Raw genomic sequence first — 21,081 nt, 5'->3', positions numbered from 1 at the left:
CCCCTCAGGTGCCGCACCCTGATCGGGTGCTGCCAGGCAGCAGGGGCCAGACCCCCCTCCTTCCCCAGTATTAAAAGCATTGGTGGCCAGTGCGACCCCCCCTCCCTCCCTCCCTCCCCAGTATTAAAAGCATTGGTGGCCAGTGCGGCCCCCCTTCCCTCCCTCCCCAGTCTTAAAAGCATTGGTGGCAGTGGCCACAGGCTAACAACCCCCCTCCCCCCCCATCATTGGTGGCAGCGGAGCGGCATTTCCGATCGGAGCCCCAGTTTAATCGCTGGGGCTCCGATCGGTTACCATGGCAGCCAGGACGCTACTGCAGTCCTGGCTGCCATGTTTACTTAGCTTATACTTACATGCACTGCAGTAGCATCCTGGCTGCCATGGTAACCGATCGGAGCCCCAGCGATTAAACTGAGACTCCGATCGGAAATGCCGCTCCGCTGCCACCAATGATGGGGGGGAGGGGGTTGTTAGCCTGTGGCCACTGCCACCAATGCTTTTAATACTGGGGAGGGAGAAGGGCCGCACTGGCCACCAATGCTTTTAATACTGGGGAGGGAGGGGGGTCTGGTGTGGCATCTGAGGGGTTAATTGTGCGGATCACAGCCCCCTGTAAGAGATCGGGTGCTGCCAGATAGCAGGGGGCAGTTATGTACACAGTTCTTAGTATGTTCTAACTTGAAGCGTCACTATCACTATGGGAACCCCTCTGTGTTAGAATATGCTGTCGGATCTGAGTTTTCACGATCTAACTAAAATCAGATGGTATATTCTAACATAGAGGCGTTCCCATGGTGATGGGGACGCTTCAAGTTAAAATATACCATAGCTTAAGAATATGTTAAAATTACACAGGCAGTAATATAACCCAGCTATAGCGCTTATTAATATCATACTGGTGCAATCCAAACCAAGCATGATATTATTAAGCTATCAATTTATCGATCTAAAAGTAAAACTTTTTGGTGTGCACACCTTCTGCTGGTCTTGCATCTAAGTTTATTTAACAAATTGCACTGTGAGATAACATACTCCTAATGATTAAAAAATTTAAAAATAAAATAAAAAAATAAGCAAAGAAAGATAGCCTAATCGCCTAATTAAATAAATAAAAAATACATACAGTACAAATATATATTACTGTATATGGTGTTACTTTACACCCTACCCCCCACTCTCAGTATGGCTACATTAGGATCTAAGGAGGTCAGATACAACCTCTCTCCCAAACACTCAGCTGGCAGGGAAAAAGAGGTCACAGCTCTAGGTATACATCAGCATGAAAATTGTGAGAACTGTAGGTTCACTCAAAATAACATGTACTGGTATATACACTCACCTAAAGAATTATTAGGAACACCTGTTCTATTTCTCATTAATGCAATTATCTAGTCAACCAATCACATGGCAGTTGCTTCAATGCATTTAGGAGTGTGGTCCTGGTCAAGACAATCTCCTGAACTCCAAACTGAATGTCAGAATGGGAAAGAAAGGTGATTTAAGCAATTTTGAGCGTGGCATGGTTGTTGGTGCCAGACGGGCCGGTCTGAGTATTTCACAATCTGCTCAGTTACTGGGATTTTCACACACAACCATTTCTAGGGTTTACAAAGAATGGTGTGAAAAGGGAAAAACATCCAGTATGTGGCAGTCCTGTGGGCGAAAATGTCTTGTTGATGCTAGAGGTCAGAGGAGAATGGGCCGACTGATTCAAGCTGATAGAAGAGCAACGTTGACTGAAATAACCACTCGTTACAACCGAGGTATGCAGCAAAGCATTTGTGAAGCCACAACACGCACAACCTTGAGGCGGATGGGCTACAACAGCAGAAGACCCCACCGGGTACCACTCATCTCCACTACAAATAGGAAAAAGAGGCTACAATTTGCACAAGCTCACCAGAATTGGACTGTTGAAGACTGGAAAAACGTTGCCTGGTCTGATGAGTCTCGATTTCTGTTGAGACATTCAAATGGTAGAGTCCGAATTTGGCGTAAACAGAATGAGAACATGTATCCATCATCTGATGGCTACTTCCAGCAGGATAATGCACCATGTCACAAAGCTCGAATCATTTCAAATTGGTTTCTTGAACATGACAATCAGTTCACTGTACTAAAATGGCCCCCACAGTCACCAGATCTCAACCCAATAGAGCATCTTTGGGATGTGGTGGAACGGGAGCTTCGTGCCCTGGATGTGCATCCCTCAAATCTCCATCAACTGGAAGATGCTATCCTATCAATATGGGCCAACATTTCTAAAGAATGCTATCAGCACCTTGTGGAATCAATGACACGTAGAAATAAGGCAGTTCTGAAGGCAAAAGGGGGTCCAACACTGTATTAGTATGGTGTTCCTAATAATTCTTTAGGTGAGTGTATTTTGCATGCACAGAAAGAAAAATGAAAAAAATGTACAAATAGCACAAGGCAAACTAGCCCACCCAAAGACCTGGGATAGCTGCATAAAGTATGCACATAGCCATTGAACTGTAAAATACAGACAGAGGCAAGTGTGCCAAGTGCAAGTGGTAATAGAAATACGAAGCCTCTCCAGGTGAAACGTACGTCGAGGTGCAGCTTTTGGTCACACGCTCTGGGTCCAGCATATCATGGGTAATACACGTTTTGTTGTTTTGCTCAGTTAGTTGTTATTTTTCCTTCTATATTTCTATTACCACTTGCACTTGGCACACTTGCCTCTGTCTGTATTTTACAGTTCAATGGCTATGTGCATACTTTATGCGGCCATCCCAGGTCTTTGGGTGGGCTAGTTTGCCTTGTGCTATTTGTAAATTTTTTTCATTTTTCTTTCTGTGCATGCAACATACATACCAGTACATGTTATTTTGAGTGAACCTACAGTTCTCACAATTTTCATGCTAATGTATACCTAGGGCTGTGATCTCTTTTTCCCTGCCAGCTGGGTGTTTGGGAGAGAGGTTGTATCTGACCTCCTTATATGAGGTCTCCCCCCCTCCTGTACACTTGTGCCTTATGTCTAATATAGTATTTGTTATTTGATCATGTCTTAATAAATTACATATATTTTATATGTGTGTCTCCCACTTTTCTTTGGGGTTATTGGTTTTGTTTTTGGGGTTAAAAATAGGGCTGGAGGGGTTAAAAATAAATAAAAAATAATAAACTACTGTACAATGGACTAACTGTACATTCATATATTTATGTATCGATCACAATTATGATTAAGTACATCGAGAATATTAGACTATATATTTGCAAATGCAGCTCTATAATATATCTGTATACACCGCTCCATTATGTCTTTAGATCTGTGATACAAGTGGATTAGATTTGGATAACACCTGGTGATACATTGTAGCGGATTTTTTGCGGTCTACTGCATACAGATATATAATAGAGCGGTGTGTACAGATATATAATGAAGTGTTGTATACAGATATGTAATGGAGCAGTGTACAGTCGTGGCCAAAAGTTTTGAGAATGACACAAATATTAGTTTTCACAAAGTTTTCTGCTAAACTGCTTTTAGATCTTTATTTCAGTTGTTTCTGTGATGTAGTGAAATATAATTACACGCACTTCATACGTTTCAAAGGCTTTTATCGACAATTACATGACATTTATGCAAAGAGTCAGTATTTGCAGTGTTGGCCCTTCTTTTTCAGGACCTCTGCAATACGACTGGGCATGCTCTCAATCAACTTCTGGGCCAATTCCTGACTGATAGCAACCCATTCTTTCATAATCACTTCTTGGAGTTTGTCAGAATTAGTGGGTTTTTGTTTGTCCACCCGCCTCTTGAGGATTGACCACAAGTTCTCAATGGGATTAAGATCTGGGGAGTTTCCAGGCCATGGACCCAAAATGTCAACGATTTGGTCCCCGAGCCACTTAGTTATCACTTTTGCCTTATGGCACGGTGCTCCATCGTGCTGGAAAATGCATTGTTCTTCACCAAACTGTTGTTGGATTGTTGGAAGAAGTTGCTGTTGGAGGGTGTTTTGGTACCATTCTTTATTCATGGCTGTGTTTTTGGGCAAAATTGTGAGTGAGCCCACTCCCTTGGATGAGAAGCAACCCCACACATGAATGGTCTCAGGATGCTTTACTGTTGACATGACACAGGACTGATGGTAGCGCTCACCTTTTCTTCTCCGGACAAGCCTTTTTCCAGATGCCCCAAACAATCGGAAAGAGGCTTAATCAGAGAATATGACTTTGCCCCAGTCCTCAGCAGTCCATTCACCATACTTTCTGCAGAAGATCAATCTGTCCCTGATGTTTTTTTTGGAGCGAAGTGGCTTCTTTGCTGGCCTTCTTGACACCAGGGCATCTTCCAAAAGTCTTCGCCCTCACTGTGCGTGCAGATGCGCTCACACCTGCCTGCTGCCATTCCTGAGCAAGCTCTGCACTGGTGGCACTCCGATCCCGCAGCTGAATTCTCTTTAGGAGACAATCCTGGCACTTGCTGGACTTTCTTGGACGCCCTGAAGCCTTCTTAACAAGAATTGAACCTCTTTCCTTGAAGTTCTTGATGATCCTATAAATTGTTGATTGAGGTGCAATCTTAGTAGCCACAATATCCTTGCCTGTGAAGCCATTTTTATGCAACGCGATGATGGCTGCACGCGTTTCTTTGCAGGTCACCATGGTTAACAATGGAAGAACAATGATTTCAAGCATCACCCTCCTTTTAACATGTCAAGTCTGCCATTTTAACCCAATCAGCCTGACATAATGATCTCCAGCCTTGTGCTCGTCAACATTCTCACCTGAGATAACAAGACGATTACTGAAATGATCTCAGCAGATCCTTTAATGACAGCAATGAAATCCAGTGGAAAGGTTTTTTTGGGATTAAGTTAATTTTCATGGCAAAGAAGGACTATGCAATTCATCTGATCACTCTTCATAACATTCTGGAGTATATGCAAATGGCTATTATAAAAACTTAAGCAGCAACTTTTCCAATTTCCAATATTTATCTAAATCTCGAAACTTTTGGCCACGACTAGAGTTGAGCGAACACCTGGATGTTCGGGTTCGAGAAGTTCGGCCGAACTTCCCGGAAATGTTCGGGTTCGGGATCCGAACTCGACCCGAACTTCGCCCCGAACCCGAACCCCATTGAAGTCAATGGGGACCTGAACTTTTCGGCACTAAAAAGGCTGTAAAATAGCCCAGGAAAGGGCTAGAGGGCTTCAAAAGGCAGCAAAATGTAGGTAAATCCCCTGCAAACAAATGTGGATAGGGAAATGAATTAAAATAAAAATAAAATAAATTAAAATTAACTAATATCAATTGGAGAGAGGTCTCATGGCAGAGAATCAGGCTTCATGTCATAGCAGAGAATCAGGCTTCACGTCACCCACCACTGGAACAGGCCATTGTCAGATATTTAAGCCCCGGCACCCAGACAGAGGAGAGAGGTCCCATAGCAGAGAATCAGGCTTCATGTCATAGCAGAGAATCAGGCTTCAAGTCATAGCAGAGAATTAGGCTTCATGTCCTAGCAGAGAATCAGGCTTCACGTCACCCACCACTGGAACAGGCCATTGTCAGATATTTAGGCCCCGGCACCCAGACAGAGGAGAGAGGTCCCATAGCAGAGAATCAGGCTTCATGGCATAGCAGAGAATCAGGCTTCACGTCACCCACCACTGGAACAGGCCACTGTCAGATATTTTTAGGCCCCGGCACCCAGACAGAGGAGAGAGGTCCCATAGCAGAGAATCAGGCTTCATGTCATAGCAGAGAATCAGGCTTCATGTCACCCAACACTGGAACAGGCCATTGTCAGATATTTTTAGGCCCCGGCACCCAGACAGAGGAGAGAGGTCCCATAGCAGAGAATCAGGCTTCATGTCATAGCAGAGAATCAGGCTTCATGTCTCCCAACACTGGAACAGGCCATTGTCAGATATTTTTAGGCCCCGGCACCCAGACAGAGGAGAGAGGTCCCATAGCAGAGAGAATCAGGCTTCATGTCATAGCAGAGAATCAGGCTTCATGTCACCCAACACTGGAACAGGCCATTGTCAGATATTTTTAGGCCCGGCACCCAGACAGAGGAGAGAGGTCCCATAGCAGAGAATCAGGCTTCATGTCATAGCAGAGAATCAGGCTTCATGTCACCCAATACTGGAACAGGCCACTGTCAGATATTTTTAGGCCCCTGCACCCAGACAGAGGAGAGGTTCATTCAACTTTGGGTTGCCCCGCAATATAATGGTAAAATGAAAATAAAAATAGGATTGAATGAGGAAGTGCCCTGGAGTACAATAATATATGGTTAAGGGGAGGTAGTTATAAATGTCTAATCTGCACAAGGGATGGACAGGTCCTGTGGGATCCATGCTTGGTTAATTTTTATGAACGTCAGCTTGTCCACATTGGCTGTAGACAGGCGGCTGCGTTTGTCTGTAATGACGCCCCCTGCCATGCTGAATACACGTTCAGACAAAACGTTGGCCGCCGGGCAGGCCAGCACCTCCAAGGCATACAAGGCTAGCTCTGGCCACGTGGACAATTTGGAGACCCAGAAGTTGAATGGGGCCGAACCATCAGTCAGTACGTGGAGGGGTGTGCACACGTACTGTTCCACCATGTTAGTGAAATGTTGCCTCCTGCTAACACGTTCCCTATCAGGTGGTGGTGCAGTTAGCTGTGGCGTGGTGACAAAACTTTTCCACATCTCTGCCATGCTAACCCTGCCCTCAGAGGAGCTGGCCGTGACACAGCTGCATTGGCGACCTCTTGCTCCTCCTCTGCCTTCGCCTTGGGCTTCCACTTGTTCCCCTGTGACATTTGGGAATGCTCTCAGTAGCGCGTCTACCATCGTGCGCTTGTACTCGCGCATCTTCCTATCACGCTCCAGTGCAGGAAGTAAGGTGGGCACATTATCTTTGTACCGGGGATCCAGCAGGGTGGCAACCCAGTAGTCCGCACACGTTAAAATGTGGGCAACTCTGCTGTCGTTGCGCAGGCACTGCAGCATGTAGTCGCTCATGTGTGCCAGGCTGCCCAGAGGTAAGGACAAGCTGTCCTCTGTGGGAGGCGTATCGTCATCGTCCTGTGTTTCCCCCCAGCCACGCACCAGTGATGGGCCCGAGCTGCGTTGGGTGCCACCCCGCTGTGAACATGCTTCATCCTCATCCTCCTAAACCTCCTCCTCATCCTCGTCCTCCTCGTCCTCCAGTAGTGGGCCCTGTCTGGCCACATTTGTACCTGGCCTCTGGTGTTGCAAAAAACCTCCCTCTGAGTCACTTCGAAGAGACTGGCCTGAAAGTGCTAAAAATGACCCCTCTTCCTCCACCTCCTCCTCATCGCAACTGGCCATGTTGGTGGAGTACTCGAAACAGTGCAGCAAGGCACACAGGTCTCTCATGTAGGCCCAGTCATTGGTGGTGAAGTGGTGCTGTTCCGCAGTGCGACTGACCCGTGCGTGCTGCAGCTGAAAATCCACTATGGCCTGCTGCTGCTCTCACAGTCTGTCCAGCATGTGCAAGGTGGAGTTCCACCTGGTGGGCACGTTGCATATGAGGCGGTGAGTGGGAAGGCCGAAGTTACGCTGTAGCGCAGACAGGCGAGCAGCGGCAGGATGTGAACGCCGGAAGCGCGCACAGACGGCCCGCACTTTATGCAGCAGCTCTGACATGTCGGGGTAGTTGTGAATGAACTTCTGCACCACCAAATTCAGCACATGCGCCAGGCAAGGGATGTGCGTCAAACCGGCTAGTCCCAGAGCTGCAACGAGATTTCGCCCATTATCGCACACCACCAGGCTGGGCTTGAGGCTCACCGGCAGCAACCTGTCATGACAGGCGTGCCGATCACATACGTGACGCAAAGGGAGGAAAATGGGAAGGCCCTGTCCAAGGGAGAGTGAAAGGTGGTGACCCCTAACTCACCTTGAGGCTGGCACCTGACTGCCCTGACGTACCTAGACGGGTTTCTCACCCGTACGCCGATCACGTGCCTAAACCCTGGCTTTCCCTGAGATGAGCCCTACGTAGTGAATAGGGCGGTGGGAACACTAGTCCGCACCACTAACACTAAAGGGAAACACCAAGGAGAGGACAGACAATACAGACAAACATATAATCTTAGGTGGGCGACAACAGCGGACAACAAAAGCCCAACAGGGATCCGGAGGGTAATGCTCTGGAACAACAACCAGGAATCACAGCTACACAGCTCCAGTGGGTCAGTATAGAAGTCCAGGCAGGAAGCTCTATATCTGGCAACCAGAGAAGTGAGAGATGGGAATATAAGGAGGTTGGGATTGCTGGACAAGAAACAGCTGAGGAGGAGAAGCTACGGATCCCTGAGTGAGCCAAAAAGGATTGCAAGGCAAACCCAGAAAGCTACCATTAAGAAACAGCTCTGTCTTTAGATATAGAGTGCGCAGCCACCCGCTGCGACTTCCTGACCTCGGGTATAACGGAGTCAGACGTGGCTCTTGACACCCTCGTGACAGTACCCCCCTTTCCATGAGGGGCCTCCGGACACTCAGGACTAGGTCTCTCAGGATGAGAGGCATGAAAAGCCCGAACTAACCTGTCGGCGTTTACCTCAGACGCTGGGACCCACATTCTTTCCTCGGGACCATAACCCCTCCAATGCACCAGATATTGAAGAGAGCGGCGCACCCGACGAGAATCAACAATTTTGGATATTTGAAACTCTAGATTACCATCAACAACAACAGGAGGGGGTGGCAGCGGTGACGGTTCTAGAGGTGGAACATACTTTTTGAGTAACGACTTATGGAAGACGTTGTGGATTTTAAAAGTTTGAGGTAGCTCCAGGCGAAAAGCCACGGGGATAATGATGGCTACTATTTTGTAAGGACCAATGAACCTAGGACCCAGTTTCCAAGAGGGAACCTTTAACTTAATATTCCTAGTAGATAACTGTAACGGAACGCCTAGCACCCCGACCGGGTACCTCCATTGATAGATGCTCCTAGTGCTTTCCGAGGACTCCAAGCACTCCACTTGACACCGTACACACTGCAGACCCCACGAACCGCCGAAGCTTGGTTGAGGTCTCACCGTCTCCTACCCACCCTGGACCTACGACAAGGCTCCAGGCTCCAGTGGGTGAACCTCTCCTACATCCAGAGAGCAGGAACCAGGAACAAGCTCTTACAAGAGCTAGTAGTAAAGCCAGGGGAGTATAGCAAATCTCCCAGCGTATAGCAATCCCCAGCGTCGATCAGTTACCCAAACATCAGCCTCAACATGATAAAGGGTAAAACAGGAACTGACTGTACTTCGCGTACAGCCTCTTTTATTCACAAACCAAAAACATAGTACTGCCCACAGGGCTTTGAAATACAACCAATCAATATATTACAACACATCCCCACAATGCATCATGGTTTCCTCCTCTCTGTCCTGGAGACAACCGGGGAGTAATCCAATTATCTCTCAGGACAAAGGGAAATCGCCAATACACATGTGCGGACAACAGGACAGAAATCACCATTTAAACATACAATATCACAACCCTTTTCAATACACAGACATTTAACATATTCCCAGACAGCTCAAGTCTGAGTGCATATTATTAGGTGAATGGCACTCAGACAACATGAATACAATAAAATGAGCTAACTGGGTACCCTCACATAACATAAAATACAATTACAAAGACAGATGGTTCTGTCACACATCTCAAAACCCCACATGTCCCCATATGGCTTGGATCTGAGCGCTCAGATGCCACAAACACAGTCAAATCGCCATGGGGTTTAACCAGTTGCCGTAACTGTAACGCCGAAAGGCGTCATCGCGGCAGCTCCCCCAGGCTACGCTAACGCCGATTGGCGTCATCTCGCGTAAGCCGAGATTTCCTGTGAACGCGCGCACACAGGCGCGCGCGCTCACAGGAACGGAAGGTAAGAGAGTGGATCTCCAGCCTGCCAGCGGCGATCGTTCGCTGGCAGGCTGGAGATGTGATTTTTTTAACCCCTAACAGGTATATTAGTTTTAGTTTTGATAACAGCGTCTAATATACCTGCTACCTGGTCCTCTGTTGGTCCCTTTTGTTTGGATCGACCACCAGAGGACACAGGTAGCTCAGTAAAGTAGCACCAAACACCACTACACTACACTACACACCCCCCGTCACTTATTAACCCCTTATTAGCCCCTGATCACCCCTGATCACCCCATATAAACTCCCTGATCACCCCCTGTCATTGATTACCCCCCTGTCATTGATCACCCCCCTGTAAAGCTCCATTCAGATGTCCGCATGATTTTTACGGATCCACTGATAGATGGATCGGATCCGCAAAACGCATACGGATGTCTGAATGGAGCCTTACAGGGGCGTGATCAATGACTGTGGTGATCACCCCATATAGACTCCCTGATCACCCCCCTGTCATTGATTACCCCCCTGTCATTGATCACCCCCCTGTAAAGCTCCATTCAGACGTCCGCATGATTTATACGGATCCACTGATAGATGGATCGGATCCGCAAAACGCATACAGACGTCTGAATGGAGCCTTACAGGGGCGTGATCAATGACTGTGGTGATCACCCCATATAGACTCCCTGATCACCCCCCTGTCATTGATTACCCCCCTGTCATTGATCACCCCCCTGTAAAGCTTCATTCAGACGTCCGCATGATTTTTACGAATCCACTGATAGATGGATCGGATCCGCAAAACGCATACGGACGTCTGAATGGAGCCTTACAGGGGCGTGATCAATGACTGTGGTGATCACCCCATATAGACTCCCTGATCACCCCCCTGTCATTGATTACCCCCCTGTCATTGATCACCCCCCTGTAAAGCTCCATTCAGACGTCCGCATGATTTTTACGGATCCACTGATAGATGGATTGGATCCGCAAAACACATACAGGCGTCTCCCTGGAGCTTTCCAGGGACGGTGATCACCCCATATAGACTCCCTGATCACCCCCCTGTCATTGATCACCCCCCCTGTCATTGATCACCCCCCCTGTCAGGCTGCATTCAGATGTCCGTATGATTTTTACGGATCCACGGATACATGGATCGGATCCGCAAAACACATACGGACATCTGAATGGAGCCTTATAGGGGGGTGATCAATGACAGGGGGGTGATCACCCCATATAGACTCCCTGATCACCCCCCTGTCATTGATCACCCCCCTGTCATTGATCACCCCTCTGTAAGGCTCCATTCAGACATTTTTTTGGCCAAAGTTAGCGGAAATTATTATTTTTTTCTTACAAAGTCTCATATTCCACTAACTTGTGTCAAAAAATGTAATCTCACATGAACTCACCATACCCCTCACGGAATCCAAATGCGTAAAATTTTTTAGACATTTATATTCCAGACTTCTCACGCTTTAGGGCCCCTAGAATGCCAGGGCAGTATAAATACCCCACATGTGACCCCATTTCGGAAAGAAGACACCCCCAGGTATTCCGTGAGGGGCATATTGAGTCCATGAAAGATTGAAATTTTTGTCCCAAGTTAGCGGAAAGGGAGACTTTGTGAGAAAAAATAAAATAAAATCAATTTCCGCTAACTTGTGCCAAAAAAAAAAAATTTCTATGAACTCACCATGCCCCTCATTGAATACCTTGGGGTGTCTTCTTTCCAAAATGGGGTCACATGTGGGGTATTTATACTGCCCTGGCATTTTAGGGGCCCTAAAGCGTGAGAAGAAGTCTGGGATCCAAATGTCTAAAAATGCCCTCATAAAAGGAATGTGGGCCCCTTTGCGCATCTAGGCTGCAAAAAAGTGTCACACATCTGGTATCGCCGTACTCAGGAGAAGTTGGGCAATGTGTTTTGGGGTGTCATTTTACATATACCCATGCTGGGTGAGATAAATATCTTGGTCAAATGCCAACTTTGTATAAAAAAATGGGAAAAGTTGTCTTTTGCCGAGATATTTCTCTCACCCAGCATTAGTATATGTAAAAAGACACCCCAAAACACATTGCCCAACTTCTCCTGAATACGACGATACCACATGTGTGACACTTTTTTGCAGCCTAGGTGGGCAAAGTGGCCCACATTCCAAAGAGCACCTTTAGGATTTCACAGGTCATTTACCTACTTACCACACATTAGGGCCCCTGGAAAATGCCAGGGCAGTATAACTACCCCACAAATGACCCCATTTTGGAAAGAAGACACCCCAAGGTATTCCGTGAGGGGCATGGCGAGTTCCTAGAATTTTATATTTTTTGTCACAAGTTAGCGGAAAATGATGATTTTTATTTTTATTTTTTTTCCTTACAAAGTCTCATATTCCACTAACTTGTGACAAAAAATAAAAACTTCCATGAACTCACTATGCCCATCACGAAATACCTGGGGGTGTCTTCTTTCCAAAATGGGGTCACTTGTGGGGTAGTTATACTGCCCTGGCATTCTAGGGGCCCAAATGTGTGGTAAGAAGTTTGAAATCAAAATGTGTAAAAAATGACCGGTGAAATCCGAAAGGTGCTCTTTGGAATATGGGCCCCTTTGCCCACCTAGGCTGCAAAAAAGTGTCACACATGTGGTATCTCCGTACTCAGGAGAAGTTGGGGAATGTGTTTTGGGGTGTCATTTTACATATACCCATGCTGGGTGAGAGAAATATCTTGGCAAAAGACAACTTTTCCCATTTTTTTATACAAAGTTGGCATTTGACCAAGATATTTCTCTCACCCAGCATGGGTATATGTAAAATGACACCCCAAAACACATTCCCCAACTTCTCCTGAGTCCGAAATGGGGTCATTTGTGGGGTGTTTGTACTGTCTGGGCATTGTAGAACCTCAGGAAACAGGACAGGTGCTCAGAAAGTCAGAGCTGCTTAAAAAAGCGGAAATTCACATTTTTGTACCATAGTTTGTAAATGCTATAACTTTTACCCAAACCATTTTTTTTTACCCAAACATTTTTTTTTATCAAAGACATGTAGAACAATAAATTTAGAGAAAAAATTATATATGGATGTCGTTTTTTTGCAAAATTTTGCAACTGAAAGTGAAAAATGTCATTTTTTTGCAAAAAAATCGTTCAATTTCGATTAATAACAAAAAAAGTAAAAATGTCAGCAGCAATGAAATACCACCAAATGAAAGCTCTATTAGTGAGAAGAAAAGGAGGTAAAATTCATTTGGGTGGTAAGTTGTATGACCGAGCAATAAACCGCTAAAGTTGTGAAGTGCCGATTTGTAAAAAAGGGCCTGGGGGGTATAAACCTGTGGTCCTTAAGTTTTGCATGGGCTGATGAGAGGGCCCATAATCCTGGGGCAAGAGGCTGGTAGCCAGGCCCCTCCAAAACCCAGTGGCGAGGTTGGTTTCGCCACATATCTCCCCCTCCCAGGGAAGACTAACCAGATACCTGACCTCACGGTCAGTACCTGAGTTAGTCTGGCAGTCCACCCAAAACCCAATACTGGACCTGTTGAATTTTGGGGCCTGGCTCTGTTCTGAATGTCCCCAGCTGTTGAGGGGGCATCTGCTACTCCTTGCTTCCTTGTTGCTCTCTAGCTTGGAGCTGTAGGTACTTGGCGGGCAGAGGCAGACTGCGCTCTGCCCCGATGCCAGCTCTTCCGCTGGGGTAGCCTGTGGGAAGTTCGGCTCTGGAGAAGAGGATAGGGGAGGGCAGAGGCCGACTGCGCTCTGCCCAGATGCCAGCACTTCCGCTGGGGTAGCCTGTGGAAAGTCAGCCTCTGGAGAAGAGGATAGAGGAGGGCAGAGGCCAACTGCGCTCTGCCCAGATGCCAGCTCATCCGCTGGGGTAGCCTGTGGGGAGTCCGGCTCTGGATAAGAGGATAGAGGAGGGCAGAGGCTGACTGCGCTCTGCCCAGATGCCAGCTCTTCTGCTGGGGTAGCCTGTGGGGAGTCAGGCTCTGGATAAGAAGATAGAGGAGGGCAGAGGCCAACTGCGCTCTGCCCAGATGCCAGCTCTTCTACTGGGATGTGGTCAGGGAATCCTATCCCCAGGACCTTGTTGCACATCGGCTGTGGAGAGGAGGAATCGCTTACCTCCTCCTCCTGGCATTCCTGCAGGGTTGGTGGGGGATCTGAACCGGCCATCCAGCATCTCTGTAGGGCCGGTGGAGACACCTCGGTCCCATCTCCACCTGCCATCGAGAGGTCTTCCCAGAACCAGGCGATGAAGTTCCCTACTTTGGGAGTTGGTAGGGAAGCAGGGGGTATCGCCGGCAAGTCTTCCCAGTTGCAGGAGGGCAGATCTGGCTCTGCTTGCCGAGTAGGTTGGGGATGAATGGAGCTGAGCAGGTGTTGGTAGGTCTGCTCCAGCTCCCACTCCCTTGTTACCAGGTGGGTCATGTCTTTGCTCACCTCCCTTCCGTCAGCATAAACATGCATGCCCATCCGGTAGTCGTAGATATCCAAAAACCTAGACTCCTCCGTGCTGCCAAGATCAATGTCCTCCTCCAAGGCATCCCATAGTAACCTCGGTCCATCAAACTCCTCACCCTCGGGTCTGTCGTGCTCAGCCATCCAGAGGGAATGTTGAATGACATGCCACCTTAGGGCCTTGTAAGCGTCCTCTAGCCAAAGCTCCTTACATACCAGGTTCTGGAGCTCTGTTACCCACTCATCCAGGGGCTGCTCTCCCAAGAGACCCATCCGCATCGCCACACTCTTCTTTAGCCGCTGCTCATAACTGGGGAGACTCTCACCTCGCCGCCGCTGGGCATTTTCCAGGGCATCATACCAGACTTCCTTTCTGTCTGCATCCCTGTAGTCTGCGGCTGCCTCCTCCTCCTCGTCATAGAACGCTGTCCGAAGACTAGCCGATTCCATCCTGCTGTAGCCAGGGGCGCTGTACGGATACTAGCATTGCCCTCAATTTAGTAAATCTAACGAACGGTGTCTCCGAGCTGCTTCTCCTCACACTAGGACGCCATCCCACTGCTTGCCACCAAATGTAACGGAACGCCTAGCACCCCGACCGGGTACCTCCGTTGATAGATGCTCCTAGTGCTTTCCGAGGACTCCAAGCACTCCACTTGACACCGTACGCACTACAGACCCCACGAACCGCCGAAGCTTGGTTGAGGTCTCACCGTCTCCTACCCACCCTGGACCTACGACAAGGCTCCAGGCTCCAGTGGGTGAAACTCTCCTACATCCAGAGAGCAGGAACCAGGAACAAGCTCTTACAAGAGCTAGTAGTAAAGCCAGGGGAGTATAGCAAATCTCCCAGCGTATAGCAATCCCCAGCATCGATCAGTTACCCAAACATCAGCCTCAACATGATAAAGGGTAAAACAGGAACTGACTGTACTTCGCGTACAGCCTCTTTTATTCACAAACCAAAAACATAGTACTGCCCACAGGGTTTTGAAATACAACCAATCAATATATTACAACACATCCCCACAATGCATCCCCACAATGCACCTCTCTGTCCTGGAGACAACCGGGGAGTAATCCAATTATCTCTCAGGACAAAGGGAAATCGCCAATACACATGTGCGGACAAAAAGACAGAAATCACCATTTAAACATACAATGTCACAACCCTTTTCAATACACAGACATTTAACATATTCCCAGACAGCTCAAGTCTGAGTGCATATTATTAGGTGAATGGCACTCAGACAACATGAATACAATAAAATGAGCTAACTGGGTACCCTCACATAACATAAAATACAATTACACAGACAGATGGTTCTGTCACACATCTCAAAACCCCACATGTCCCCATATGGCTTGGATCTGAGCGCTCAGATGCCACAAACACAGTCAAATCGCCATGGGGTTTAAATTTTGCATGGGCTGATGAGAGGGCCCATAATCCTGGGGCAAGAGGCTGGTAGCCAGGCCCCTCCAAAACCCAGTGGCGAGGTTGGTTTCGCCACAATAACCACACATAGTCATTCACTCCTAGGTCCGGACCTGGCGACCGTTTCTTATCAGCCATGCATTTATATTTACCTCCCATATTTTTCAAGTTAGCTTGCAACTTCTGCCATACAGATGAAAGCGATGACGAAAAACGTTCCTCTTCGGGAACCCCAGAAGACCCCCCTCTTTGAAAGTACAGAATTGTGGATGAAAAAAATTTGCACTAAGAAATGGTGACTTGCCAGTGGATTCCTGATGGCGATTATTTATAGCAAACTCGGCTAACGGTAAATATGATGACCACACCTCTTGGTTTTCAGACACAAAACACCTTAGATATGTCTCAAGGTTTTGGTTGGTACGCTCAGTCTGTCCATTCGACTGAGGATGGAAAGCTGAGGAAAAGGACAAGTGTACCCCCAAACGGGAACAAAAAGCTTTCCAAAACTTAGAAATAATCTGGGTTCCCCGATCCGAAACAACCTCGGAAGGGACCCCGTGAAGCTTCACGATTTCACTGATGAATACCTGAGCAAGAGTCTTAGCATTAGGTAGTGCGGGTAACGCAATAAAGTGTACCATTTTGCTAAATCTGTCTATTACTACCAGGATAACTGTTTTACCCGCAGACAAAGGTAAGTAAGTGATGAAATCCATTGACAGATGTGTCCATGGCCTATTGGGAATGACAAGTGGCAATAAAGACCCTGCAGGACGTGTATGAGAGACTTTTGCGCGTGCACAAGTAGAACAAGTAGACACAAAATCCATTACATCCTGACGCAACCTTGGCCACCAAAAACGACGAGACAATAGCTCCAAGGTTGCTTTACTACCCGGGTGCCAAGCAAGTGCCGAATTATGATGTTCCTTTAATAATTTGAGACGCAGGTTTAACGGTACAAACAATTTCTCTGAGGGGCAAGAGACCGGGGCGTCCCCCTGGGCCTCTAACACCTTCCCCTCCAGAACAGAGTGTACAGCCGAGACAACCACTCCTCTTTGTAAAATGGGTACCGGATCACCCACATTTCCTCCTCCAGGGAAACTACGAGATAATGCATCTGCCTTGGTATTTTTTGCCCCAGGACGATAGGTGATGAAAAAGTTAAACCTGGTAAAAAATAGCGACCACCTAGCTTGTCTAGGGGTGAGACGCTTAGCTGATTCGAGGTACAGAAGGTTGTTGTGGTCCGTAATCACCGTGGCGGGGTGGATTGCTCCCTCAAAAAAGTGACGCCATTCTTCAAACGCTAGTTTAATAGCTAATAGTTCCCTATTGCCAATATCATAGTTCTTCTCTGCTGCAGATAGTTTTTTAGAAAAGAAAGCGCAAGGATGCCATTTGCCAGGAGACGGACCCTGAGACAGTACAGCCCCCACTCCCACCTCTGACGCATCTACTTCAACAATAAAAGGCTGGGAGACATCCGGTTGGATTAGTACAGGTGCTGAGGTAAACCTCTCTTTTAGAGAGGAAAAAGCAATTTTAGCGGCGTCAGACCATTTAGAAAAATCTGTCCCCTTCCTAGTCATGTCAGTAAGGGGTTTGACAATCACCAAATAATTTTTAATGAACTTTCTATAGAAATTTGCGAAACCCAAGAACCGTTGCAGTGCTTTAAGGTTCTCAGGAAGATCCCAATCTAAAATTGTCTGGACCTTCCTAGGATCCATACGGAAACCTGAAGCAGATAATAGATATCCCAGGAACTGTATTTCCTGAACGGCGAAGACACACTTTTCAATTTTCGCATATAATTTATTAGTCTGTAGGACCTGCAGTACCTGTCTGACATGTACCTCATGTGTTTTCAGATCAGACAAATAAATTAAAATATCATCTAGGTATATCACCACAAACCTGCCGATAAGATGACTAAAAATGTCATTAACGAAATGTTGGAAGACAGCAGGAGCATTGGTCAGACCGAAAGGCATGACTAGATTTTCATAATGCCCCACAGGGGTGTTAAAAGCTGTCTTCCACTCATCTCCTTCCTTGATACGAATCAGATTGTAGGCCCCCCTAAGATCAAGTTTGGAGAACCACCTAGCACCCGCAATCTGATTAAACAGGTCAGGAATGAGAGGAAGAGGGTATGGGTCTTGGATGGTTATCCGGTTTAGTTTGCGGAAATCTAGGCAAGGACGCAGGCCCCCATCTTTCTTTTTAACAAAGAAAAACCCTGCAGCCACGGGTGATGAAGAGGGTCTGATGTGTCCCTTAGCCAGACTCTCGGAGATATAATCTTTCATGGCTTGTCTCTCGGGACCCGAAAGATTATATAACCTGGTCTTGGGTAATTTTGCCCCGGGAATCAGGTTAACCGGGCAATCATAAGGACGGTGAGGTGGTAACTTCTGACAACCCTTTTCAGAAAACACATCCTCAAAGTCCGAAACAAATGTAGGTAGAGTAGCTATGGAGGCGACCAAGCAATTGCTATTTAAGCAATTTTTTCTGCAATGCTCACTCCACTCCAATATCTCCCTGGCCTGCCAATCCACCACTGGATTGTGCGCTACCAACCAGGGAAGACCCAATACCACAGGAGTGGGAAGGCCCTCCAGAACATAACATGATAGACACTCGTTATGGTGGTCCCCTACCCGAAGGTGTAAGTTATGGACAATGTGAGTGAGGTTTCTCTGAGACAGAGGAGCAGAATCAATAGCGAATATGAGAATAGGTCTCTGTAGCGTACAGAGAGAACAACCCATAGTGCGGGCAAAATGGGCATCTATCAAATTTACCCCTGCTCCACTGTCTAGAAAGAAAGAAATAGTCTCCGTCTTAACACCAAAAACAACAACCGCTGGCAACACAAATTGAGATGTTCGTATGGAGGAAACGTATACCCCCCGGCTGACATCCTCCACACAGCCTGTGGTTAGTAGTTCTGACGGTCTTTTGTTTTTGAGAAAGGAAGGACAGACATTAATGAAATGACCCCTCCCCTTACAGAAAAAACAAATGCCACGCCTACAGCGAGCCTCAGGAGGACGGACCTGACGAGTAGTTCCTCCTAGCTGCATAGGCTCGTCTAGGTCCATACAGACTAACTGCTGCTTCGGAGGGGTTACCAATTGCTCAGGATTTTTCAATCTGTCCCTAAGACGTCTATCTATTCTGATAGAAAGGGACATAACAGCATCCAGGGAAAAGGGGGTCTCATACAGCGCAAGCGCATCCTTAACCCAGAGCAGAACTGACTCCTGAGATCCGGGTCGTTCCATTGGGTATCCGTAGCCCACCTACGAAACTCTGAGCAATACTCCTCTGCTAGCCTCTCTCCCTGTAGGAGTCTCCGTAATTTCGACTCAGCCAGGGCGACTCGATCAGGGTCATCATATATTAGACCCAAGGCCCCAAAAAATTCCTCCATTGACCGGAGAGCCTGGGAATCAGTGGGTAAAGAGAACGCCCAGGATTGCGGGTCCCCCTGAAGCAGGGAAATAGCAATCCCCACCCGCTGTTCTTCATTACCAGAAGAGTAAGGGCGCAGCTTAAAATATAACTTACAGGCCTCACGGAACGTCACAAATTTGTCCCTTCCCCCAGAAAATTTGTCAGGAAGAACAACCTTGGGTTCTGCAGCAACCTGGTTACCCATAGCAACCGCTGGGATTGCGGTCTGTTGCAATTGCTGCTGTTGCTGGAGGACTGACGCCTTCAATCCTGCCACCTCCAAAGACAGGCCTTGAAGTTGCTTTGTCAAAGCAGCAATAGGATCCATACTGGATTCTAAATAGGCAGAAAGAAAAATGTTTTTTTTTTTTTTTTTTTCTACCTACGCAAAATAAGGGCCAGATATAATGTCATGACCGGCGTGCCGATCACATACGTGACGCAAAGGGAGGGAAATGGGAAGGCCCTGTCCAAGGGAGAGGGAAAGGTGGTGACCCCTAACTCACCTTGAGGCTGGCACCTGACTGCCCTGACGTACCTAGACGGGTTTCTCACCCGTACGCCGATCACGTGCCTAAACCCTGGCTTTCCCTGAGATGAGCCCTACGTAGTGAATAGGGCGGTGGTAACACTAATCCGCACCACTAACACAAAAGGGAAACACCAAGGAGAGGACAGATAATACAGACAAACATATAATCCCAGGTGGGCGACAACAGCGGACAACAAAAGACCAACAGGGATCCGGAGGGTAACGCTCTGGAACAACAACCAGGAATCACAGCTACACAGCTCCAGTGGTTCAGTATAGAAGTCCAGGCAGGAAGCTCTATATCTGGCAACCAGAGAAGTGAGAGATGGGAATATAAGGAGGTTGGGATTGCTGGACAAGAAACAGCTGAGGAGGAGAAGCTACGGATCCCTGAGTGAGCCAAAAAGGATTGCAAGGCAAACCCAGAAAGCTACCATTAAGAAACAGCACTGTCTTTAGACATAGAGCGCGCAGCCACCCGCTGCGACTTCCTGACCTCGGGTATAACGGAGTCAGACGTGGCTCTTGACACCCTCGTGACACAACCACTCGGCGGTCTGTTGTTCTATACCCCGCCACAACTCCTGTGCGGTGTGGGGCCTGTCCCCCAAACATATGAGTTTCAGAATGGCCTGCTGACGTTTACCCCGGGCTGTGCTGAAGTTGGTGGTGAAGGTGTGTGGCTGACTGGATGAGCAGGTGGAAGAAGAGGAGGAGGAAGCCGAGTAGGAGGAGGAGGCAACGAATGTTGCCCTGTGATCCTTGGCGGCGGAAGGACGTGCGCCAAACAGCTCTCCGCCTGGGGCCCAGCCGCCACTACATTTACCCAGTGTGCAGTTAGGGAGATATAGCGTCCCTGGCCGTGCTTACTGGTCCATGTATCTGTGGTTAGGTGGACCTTGCCACATATGGCGTTGCGCAGTGCACACTTGATTTTATCGGATACTTGGTTGTGCAGGGAAGGCACAGCTCTCTTGGAGAAGTAGTGGTGGCTGGGAACAACATACTGTGGGACAGCAAGCGACATGAGCTGTTTGAAGCTGTCTGTGTCCACCAGCCTGAATGACAGCATTTCATAGGCCAGTAGTTTAGAAATGCTGGCATTCAGGGCCAGGGATTGAGGGTGGCTAGGTGGGAATTTACGCTTTATCTCAAATGTTTGTGAGATGGAGAGCTGAACGCTGCCTTGTGACATGGTTGAAATACTTGGTGACGGAGGTGGTGGTGTTGGTGGTACATCCTCTGTTTGCTGGTCGGCAGGTGCCAACGTTCCTCCAGAGGCGGAGGAAGAGGCCGAGG

This window comes from Bufo bufo, chromosome 3 (genome assembly GCF_905171765.1).
Source record: "Bufo bufo chromosome 3, aBufBuf1.1, whole genome shotgun sequence".
Taxonomy (NCBI): Eukaryota; Metazoa; Chordata; class Amphibia; order Anura; family Bufonidae; genus Bufo; species Bufo bufo.
This window is presented reverse-complemented; position numbering follows the sequence as displayed.